The sequence below is a fragment of the Rhinolophus ferrumequinum genome, chromosome 8, assembly GCF_004115265.2.
Source record: "Rhinolophus ferrumequinum isolate MPI-CBG mRhiFer1 chromosome 8, mRhiFer1_v1.p, whole genome shotgun sequence".
NCBI lineage: Eukaryota > Metazoa > Chordata > Mammalia > Chiroptera > Rhinolophidae > Rhinolophus > Rhinolophus ferrumequinum.
This window is the reverse complement of record NC_046291.1, coordinates 11,560,340-11,569,629: the sequence shown is the minus strand read 5'-3', so window position 1 is coordinate 11,569,629 and position 9,290 is coordinate 11,560,340. Positions and strand designations below refer to the sequence as shown.

The 9,290-nt window shown below is 39.0% G+C and overlaps 1 non-coding gene across 1 annotated transcript; it reads left to right on the top strand.

Annotated features, from left to right (window-relative positions):
- Positions 1–3,599: 3,599 nt before the first annotated feature.
- On the top strand, positions 3,600–3,706 carry LOC117026388 (U6 spliceosomal RNA). Its single transcript, XR_004423741.1, has one exon. It is a non-coding gene; the product is annotated as a U6 spliceosomal RNA (small nuclear RNA).
- Positions 3,707–9,290: the final 5,584 nt, after the last annotated feature.

The window sequence follows — 9,290 nt, the reverse complement described above, 5'->3', positions numbered from 1 at the left end:
ATTACAATTATTTCATTATCCCAAGGTAACCAGTTTAATGATTGTTTTGTTTTGTTTTGTTTTCTTCTTCTGGGTCTAGTAACAAATACTTATGTTGAGATTGCAGTTTGAATGTATACTGGTGGGAATGATTTTAATACATGAAAACATTTTACCTGTACTAGCATGAAAAGTGTAGGGGCTATGAGTGAGGAATCTCAACTTAGTACCAGGACATGATTTCATTTTTACTAATATCCATGATTGTCTAGATTTCACTACCCTTCCCCAGTCTTCCTCCTGAACCTATCTGAGCTAATCTGGCGATGGAAAAATTGTGGAATAGACTCTGTATCAGGGCCATGCTTTCAGCATTGTGCGTTCATATACCATGGCCAACACTATTTTATGGGAAGCTAATGAATGGAAGAAACCTCGTGGCCTGGTGGAAGCGCATGAACTTCCCACTGCTGTCACTATAGATTTAAATTTTTACCCACTCCAAAATGTAGATTAAATATTTGGATGTTATCAAGAATAGTCTCATTTGAAATCAAGTTTCTGTACCTTCATTAAGGTTACATCAAGGTTACAGCAACTTACTGAAATAAAAAGGAGTCTACTATTCAGATAATCTCTGTGTAATTCCAAATGTACACTTGCTTTTCACCTTAGAGCCCACATGTTTAAGTGTCAGATGGGATTTTTATTTTCCCTATGTTTTGGTGTCAGATAAACAGTTTTCATGTCATGTACACAGTGCAGTATGATTGCATATGACTTCATTGAGAATTTCATGCTTACAGGGTGGAACTATACCATAACATGAAATCCGGAAGGCTGGAATCAAACATTCGGCCAATCTGGAATTCCTTCCAAGGGGGTTTTGAGTTCCTGGGATTGGGCACAGAGGTACTCATTGTACCATGGTTTTGTTTGTAGTATGAGTCATTAATGTAGACCTTGAGGAAAACATTATAGGGAACCTCTGTTTTGCAAGAAAAAGGTTTCCTTGCCAGAGAATTGTATCTGCTCCCCACATGCACATTCATTACTCTGCCAGCTGTTCTGTTATCGTCACTTAACAACTGCAGTCTGGGTCCACTCAGCGACTCTTTCCAGGGTGAATGGTAAACAGAGACAGCTGCCTCTGAACCCAGATCCTTTGCCACAGAAGCTTCACTTTTGCCTGCCTTGCCCCTGGGTTATCAACTATTAGGTGGATTGGCTGTTTCTAGATATTTGACCCTCACCACCCTGCCCCTGCTTTCCCATGTTTCTTCAAGTCCTGCCATTCTGCAGCTTGTTGAGGGTAGCTGAACACCTGAGTCTGCTTCTTTCCCAATACCTGTGGCCTCTGTTTTTCTATGACTGATTAAGCTTCTTACCCTACTGCTACCTGGAACCTGCATCAACTTCTGGGCTTTTCCCCAAGCTGTACCCTCAGTGCCACACTCTCTTCCACTCTTCCTCTTTGCACTCATAGCCTAGAACATAAAGGCTTTGAATAGCTAAAACAAGGAGGAAAACGAAACCTTGGCACAGCATTGAGTTGCCATGAGTTGGAGCTCAATTATCATGCACTTACTGTATCATTAAAGCTTGTTTTCCTGAAAGAAACTTTCTAAGACAGTGACTACATTCATTATTTAGAATAACTTACTATCATCAAAACATTAGTCACTTCAGATTTGGGTGAATCAGAAGAGAAAAACTAGTAGCTTAGGAGATTCAATTAAGTTCTTCAAGAGAGTCATCTAGAATAAATGAATTGGGCATTTTATTTCAGGACTAGACATGAAATTATAGTTGTAATATAATGAATCTGTCTCGTTTTGAAGAGAATATAATTTTCAGTGTTCAGACTTTGTAGAAACGCAAGTTTTGGGGTTGTTTGGGCATACATTTAAGGCCATATATATGTAATTATAGACATGATTAAGTTGTTATATTTTCTTTATCCTCCCTTAAATTGGACAGAATTTTGGATTGGAAGCTCTCTTTGTCAGTTTTGGAGAATGACCTCTGAAAACCATCTGTAGTCTACATAAAGAAAGACTTGAGATAATAGTGAGCAATTGCTACTCAGTGTGGCAATTTGGTGCTAGGAATACAAAGTAAGTACAGGGTCTCTGATCATCTGGACCTTAGCATCTGGACAATGACAGACATCTTAATTAAATAAGAGCACAAATACATGTAAAATTAGACACTACCTTAACTATTGTAAGGGAAGAGGGCAGGATACTCAAAGATACCTGGGAAGGGAAATGCTCCTCTAAGGAAGGGACACTGAACTGAGATTTGAAAGATGAAGGATTAATTGGGGGAGAGGGGAGAAGTGGGTATATCAAAAGTAACCCAAATGCCCAGAGGAACAGGTTCTAAGGCCCTGGGACAGGAGAGACGACAGTTGATAAAATGGACATTAAGAAGATTGGGATCATTGTAGCACAAATAATGATTGGGAGAGAGCACAGAACATGAAAGGTAGATGTACCAGTCTGGAAAACAGATTCTGCTGTATCTAGTCAAGGTTCAAACGGGCAAAAATAACATGGAAGAGCTGGGGGAATAATGATAAAAGTTGTGGGCATCAAATGTCAGGGAAGCTTCTATCTCAGATTGAAACTTGAAGCACTGAAACAAGTAATACTCAAAAACTCGCTACACCTGAAATTCATGTAACTTTGCTAACAGTTATCATCCCAATTAACATTAATTAAAAAAACAGAAAAACAAAAACTCACTGGTATGCAAAAACATCAAAAGCAGGGACTGAAATATTATTTGTACAACAGTGTTCCTAGTTGTATTATTCTCAATGACCAAAAGGTGAAAACAATCTAAATGTCCCCTGATGGATAGATGGATAAATAAAATGTGGAAGATACATACAATGGAATATTATTCAGCCTTAAAAAGGTGGGATCTTCTGGCACATGCTACAACATGGATAAAACTTGAAAACATTATGTGAAGTGAAATGAGCTAGTCACAAAAGCCCAAATATTATATAACTTCACTTACATGAGGTATGTAGAATAGTCAAATCCATAGAAATAGAAAGTAGAGCAGTTGCCAGAAGCTGGTAGGGAGAGAGGAAACGGGAGTTAGAGTTTAATACGTCCGCATTTCCAGTGGGGAAGATTGCTCACAGCGGTGACGTCTTGACAAAGGACTTTTTAAATTGTTTGCCTTTTCCTTGCTCTCTCATTTCCAAACTTTTTAAACAGTGATCCCTGGGGTCACCTCTCAGTTTAACCACTGCATTTAAATTTTTGTCTCAGGATCTGCTTCTGAGGAAAACCAAACACCTGGGTCCTCTGGAAATGAGGTCATGACTGCTTTAAATCTAATCAAGCCTGCAAGCCAAATTCAGAGTCAGGTCTTTTAGGTTTGTGTCCTATAACCAATTCCAGAATAAAAACTGTATCAGTCAGGATTTAGTCAGGGAAACAGACATCACTTTGTTTTGGGAGGTCTGAAACACGGGGCGATATCCAGCCATGGGAAGAGCTGACGAAACAGGATCATGTAGAAGTTACCGCCAAACATCAGGGAAGTACTACAGAAAATCAGGAAAAACACCACTGAAGAGCAGAAAAAAAGATAACTGCGTGCTTGCTTCGGCAGCACATATACTAAAAATGGAACAATACAGAGAAGATTAGCATGGCCCCTGCGCAAGGATGGCACGCAAATTCGTGGAGCGTTCCATATTTTTTACCAGAGGGGGGTAGGGGGTGGGAGATGAGGGTAAGGGGGATCAAATATATGGTGATGGAAGGAGAACTGACTCCGGGTGGTGAACACACAATGGGATTTATAGATGATGTAATACAGAATTGTACACCTCAAATCTATGTAATTTTACTAACAATTGTCACCCCAATAAATTAAAAAAAAAAAAGATAACTGCTTTCAAGGGTTTCAGCAACACATGTGCTTTTCCAGAGCTTTCCAGAAGCTGCTGACTCTCACAGCTGCCCATATTTTCTGCTGCCACAACATGAGAACAACAGGTTTCTCTCTCTTCTGCCTTCAGAATCTTGTAGGACTGCCTGTCATCCACAAACTCGAAACAAGGAAAAGTATTCTGGGAAATGTAGTTCCAGGATTTTGTTTGTTGTATTCACAGGCATGTTGTTGGAAGGATGGTCATGCTATTGAGTTGTTACCAGACCATCTGGAATAATAGGCAAAGTCTGGAACATGAAAAGCCTGTGTAAGATTTTAAACTTTTTTGTTTTTATTTCAAGATCGCTGGGAAGAAGTTGGTAGGTTTGAAGAAGGGGGTGATATGATCACTCTTGCATTTTTGAATCCTTGGCTATGGTGCAGAGTTTGGGATGGCAAGAAAAGCAGTTAGGAAGAAATATAGCGTTAGTCAGGAAAAAGCTGATGGCCATTAATATGGGTACAGTGGTGAAGATATAGAGAAGTAGACAGGGTTCGAGTTTTCTAGAACATGAGAGGAATTGGACATGGTGGTAGACTGAGTTTGGGAGATGTAGATGATCAGAGTAGGAGAGCTATTGGTTTATGTTGTTATTCATTATTAAGGTAAGGACTACTAGAATACAGCCAGTCTGGGCGGGGTGGCTGGTTTGGGGGTAAGTTTTCACTTTGGTTTAGGACACGCTGAATTTGAGGTGTCTTTGAGATGTTATGCTGACAGGCCACACACTCGGGTGCACTCTATGATTCAGGAGGACTTACAAGGGTGTCCCGGGTCTCTTGGCAGTTGCTGGGACCGTCGTAATGCCCAGCAATTGCTTGCATGTTTGGTGTTAATTCCTTGGGGCCATGCAGGTTCTCCTTGGAGAGGGTTTCTAAGAGCAGTAGTTCCCAAGAGAACTCCTTTTACTGTTAGGTGGTCAGAAATTCTTGACAGTGGTTTTATATATTCCCAATTATTTCTCCTTCATGGGAGAGATTCTGCATAATCATTGACTGTTAGCTCGGGGTTACTCACTCAGCCATCTTTGCAGGCAATAAAATAGGAACCTTGTTGAGCTGCCTCCAGGAAACTGTTCATGCAAGGGGGAGCCACCTCAAACCACTCAAGTTCAACGGAGGGAAGTAAGCCTGTAGAATATCATTCAGTACTCTATAACATCGCTATTCTTTCTGCTCTTTTATCTATACCCTGAGGCAGCCTGGCTCAGGTGAACTGTCATTCTCCTCAGTGGTGCTGCCCAGGGACTGCACTGACAATTTTTCTTTTCCTCCTGGCGTTATTAAGCTTAGGTAACTGAGGAGCCTGGCAAATCTATGTATCACTTCACCTCCCATGAACACTGGGCATAATCTGTTCTATCTTTGGGGTACTGAGTGACCCAAAGTTTCTCACATAATATGTGTCAACTCCTAGGTCAACCCTCTGATTATATAAATTTTCTATTATTTGTAATTCTCTTGTCAAAGGGGAAGATTTACCTGTTTCCCAACATATTTATTTACTCAATTATTTCTATCAGTTTGGACTTAGGTCTAGTTATTTTATATTTTGGATTATAACCCAGTACTTATTTTCTTGCACAAATTATTCCAATATTGGCCATTAGAATTTCTTTCAGATTGGCTCCTGTGTCCCTCTGAAATGCCTCCATCCTTTTGTTTTCTGAGTGCTCCCTCACTTTCTGGTACTATAACATGTTCAAGGTTCTTCTGCGCTTTCTGTGTCCCAATCCTGGAGTTGCCCATTTCTCTAAGGAGCCTGGGTTCCTTTAATTGGAGAATGGTACTGAGAAATCAAAATCTGAGCATAAGTACTACTCCTGTACCTTGTCTTGCAGTGCAGGTCTGCTGCTGTCACTTTTACAAGTCTGGTGGTTCTGACCTGGGCCTGTCATAGTTTTCTCACATGCACGTGCTGATCAGTGTTGTGATGAAGCCTAAACAGAACCTTCTGCAGGTCTCCAGAGCTCGTCGTGTAGCAATCTTCTCTCCATGTAGTTGTCTCCGTTCTGGGAGTCTGCCCCACGAATTCCAGCAGCCCTGGTCTTACCCAGTTGTCAAATTGTTTAGCTCAAACCAGAGAGACTATTAGGCTCTGGTTTCCCTTTCATGCCCTTCAGTGTGTAAACACTCCAGGCAGAAACCTGGGGTAATCAGAAGGCCCCCCATTTTACTTCCTCTCCCCCAGGAATCACTAACCAGATCTGCTCATTGCTCAGAAGCTATTACCTGTCTGAAAATAGTTCTGAAAGCTACTGTTGTTTTGTCTGGCTTTCTATTTGTTGAAGGCATAAAGACAAGTTGGGTCCCTGTTACTCCATCTTTTCATCCTTTAGGGAATTGTCATAGTATACAGATTTTGCTAGCACAAGCCCATTATTGCTATCTGCTGGAAACTTCCCATTATGACATAAAAAAACTGTGATGTCTTCAATGTAAATGTTATGCTCCAATTTTTTTGTCTGTTCAGCCTTCGCGACTGTCTTTGAGGTCCCAGAAAAATATTCTAGAAATGAGGAAGTAGAGTAGAGGGAGTTAAAAACATGCAAAAAATGTTTGTATTTTCATTGGAGGGAGTCAATAAATCTGGGTTCACTTTTCCTGTTCATCGCAAAGTCTAATTTGAAAAATCATAATTTATCTATTAATTAAAGAAAAATATGGAGCTATTTCAAATTCTCTGTAAAAAAAAATTGAAAGGCCAAATAAAGTTATGCGTTTTGCTGTGTATGGGATGATGTTAGAAAATTGTTACTGGAAGGGAAATATTAGGAAATACAGAAGTTTAAAAAAAGAATTAAAAAGTTGGCAGTAAAAATGATAAGCATATCACTCATCATAATAAATACAAGATAGGCCCTCAGTTAAAAATACTAATTTGTGTTAAACACAAAGCAGAGAAACAAATCCCCTGTGATGAACAATATTTAAAAATTATAACACAAGAAAGTTGTTAAAAGAGTAGGTAATGGATATTTACCAACCACAAGTAAAAAGCACACAGACAGTGGGTGACAGGGTTTAAAAATTGTTTAAGTGGGACAAAGGGATGACATTCTATGAAGATAAAGGATACAAACCAAAGTAGAAAATGAATAGTCATGAATTTTTTGGTGACAAATAAGGCATTATAAAATGGATAATGGGAACAGTTAAAACCCAAAGGTTTGATGGATTACATAGAGAAAAATGGATATAGAGGAATTTGATAACAATAAAATTTGATATTTTATTTAATGGATGTGTATTTTAAAAATACATCATGTTCAATAAATGGTCATATATAAGAAATCTCAACATATTTCAAAATTCAGAAGTTTTATAAATCCTGTTACACAATGTGCTAATGCTCAAATTAATGGAAAAGTTTGAAAACATTTTTAAAAGCCCCATCCGTTTAGAACTTAAACAGTTAAACAAAAATGTTTATTTTTTTCTGGGTAGATAAATAATAAAAATGACAATACCATATATGAAAACAAGCATAAGCTAAATTTTGAGAAAAATTTGTGGTGGTTTTCTTTATTAAACATAAAGAAGATTAAGGTAAGTAAATTAATATTTTAACTTATAAGATAGGAAAAAATTAAGGGGGTGATAGGAAATAACAAAAAAATATCAGAAATTATGAAGTTTCAAAATAGAAAAACAACTACATTTATAAATAAATAAAAAACTTGTTCTTGAAATAAACCCAACAAAAAAATCTTTCAAATCTTCAAATAGTCTCATGACAAAAAAAGTCAAATGAAATATATTAGAATTCAGAAGGATTTAAATGTAAGTTTAGATGAGGTTTCTAAACGTAAGAAAATATATCTTGAAATCAGTGCTGATAAATTTGAAAAGATGAGCTATTATTATAAATGAAATTTTCTTCCTTGAAAATGTGAGCAAATTTCTCATCTCATCCAAAAATAGAAGATTACTAAATGGACAAATTAAAAATTAAATTTTAAAAGAGGATATACGTCCCTACGATAGTTAAAAGAAATCTGTAGAAATCCCTGTTCACAGCATCAAAACATAACTGAAGGCATAGACTGCACTGGACTGAATGTTTGGGTCCCATCCCAAAGTCATATGTTGAAATCATAAGCCCCAGTATGAAGGGATTAGGCAGTAAGGCTTTCCAAAGATAATTAGGCCAGAGGGTGTAGCCCCTTTAATGGGATTTGTGCCCTTATAAAAGGGACCCCAGACAGCTGTCTAGGTCTCTTTCTACCATGTGAGGACTCAATGAGAAGAGCGCAGCCTGCAGCCACAAAAGATTTGTCACCAGCACCCAACCCTGACCTCAGACGTCTAGCCTCCGAAACTGTGAAAAATAAGTTTTTGTTGTTTATAAGCCACCCAGTCTGTGGTACTTTGTTATGGAAGCCTGAACTAAGACACTATCTGAAAGATGGAAAGACAGAGAGTGATAACTCGCAGGGGAGAGGGAGAGTGAGAAGGGCGGGGTGAGGGAGGGGGAGAAGAGAAAGAGGAATTCAGTAATCCAGAATAGAAAACATATAATTACCTTCCAAATTAATCTATATATTTAATTTATTTAAAATACTAGTGGAATTTTAATACCAATGGGGCTTCAACAAGGTAAATCTACATCTGAAAGAATAGTGACATGAGAATAACCAAAATAATGTTGAAAAAGAAGCAAAGTAAGTAGATTATTTTCTACAAGAGACAATGAAGACCAAGACAAGTTAAATATTTTGCCCAATCATTTGTTTTGTCACTGGTTGGGCCAAGATGTAAATCAAGACTTTGTTTCAAACTCCGAATCTGCAGCTGTCTCCTAGTGTGACGTGTACAAAGGTAGTAGGTGCTGTGACGACTCCCAGGTCAAGACTGTGCCACATCAGCTGTGGGCAGTGTTGGCCTGAGTTAGCTGCTTCACAAAGGTTAGATCCTTCCCCAGGGGCAGCCCACATCCATGACCAGTTAATGGAGGGGTGCAGAGACCTGGCCTGTGGCCTCAATCTTGGGCAATTTCGCAGGGTCATCTTAACTGCAGTACTACCCACCCCCACCAGCTGAGGCCTTTTTGCAAATGCACTGGCATTCAGCTTTATCCTCTGCCTAATTCTTCTTCCCTCACTCATTGATGGGTGCTGTTCCTGCCAGCACTCTCCCATAAACTTCCTACATGGAAATCTTTGTCTCAGAGGTTGAGTTCTGGGGGACCCAGCCTTATATATCTGATGCTAAGAGTGGTACTAAGTAAGCAGATTCAAAACCAGAAATTTACAGCTGGATTGCCTCTGTACAGCTGGCAGTGCAGATCGCTTCACTGGTAGGAGGGGCACCGCTGGCCTCTGACGTGCTGTAGCAGAACAGTTGTTAAA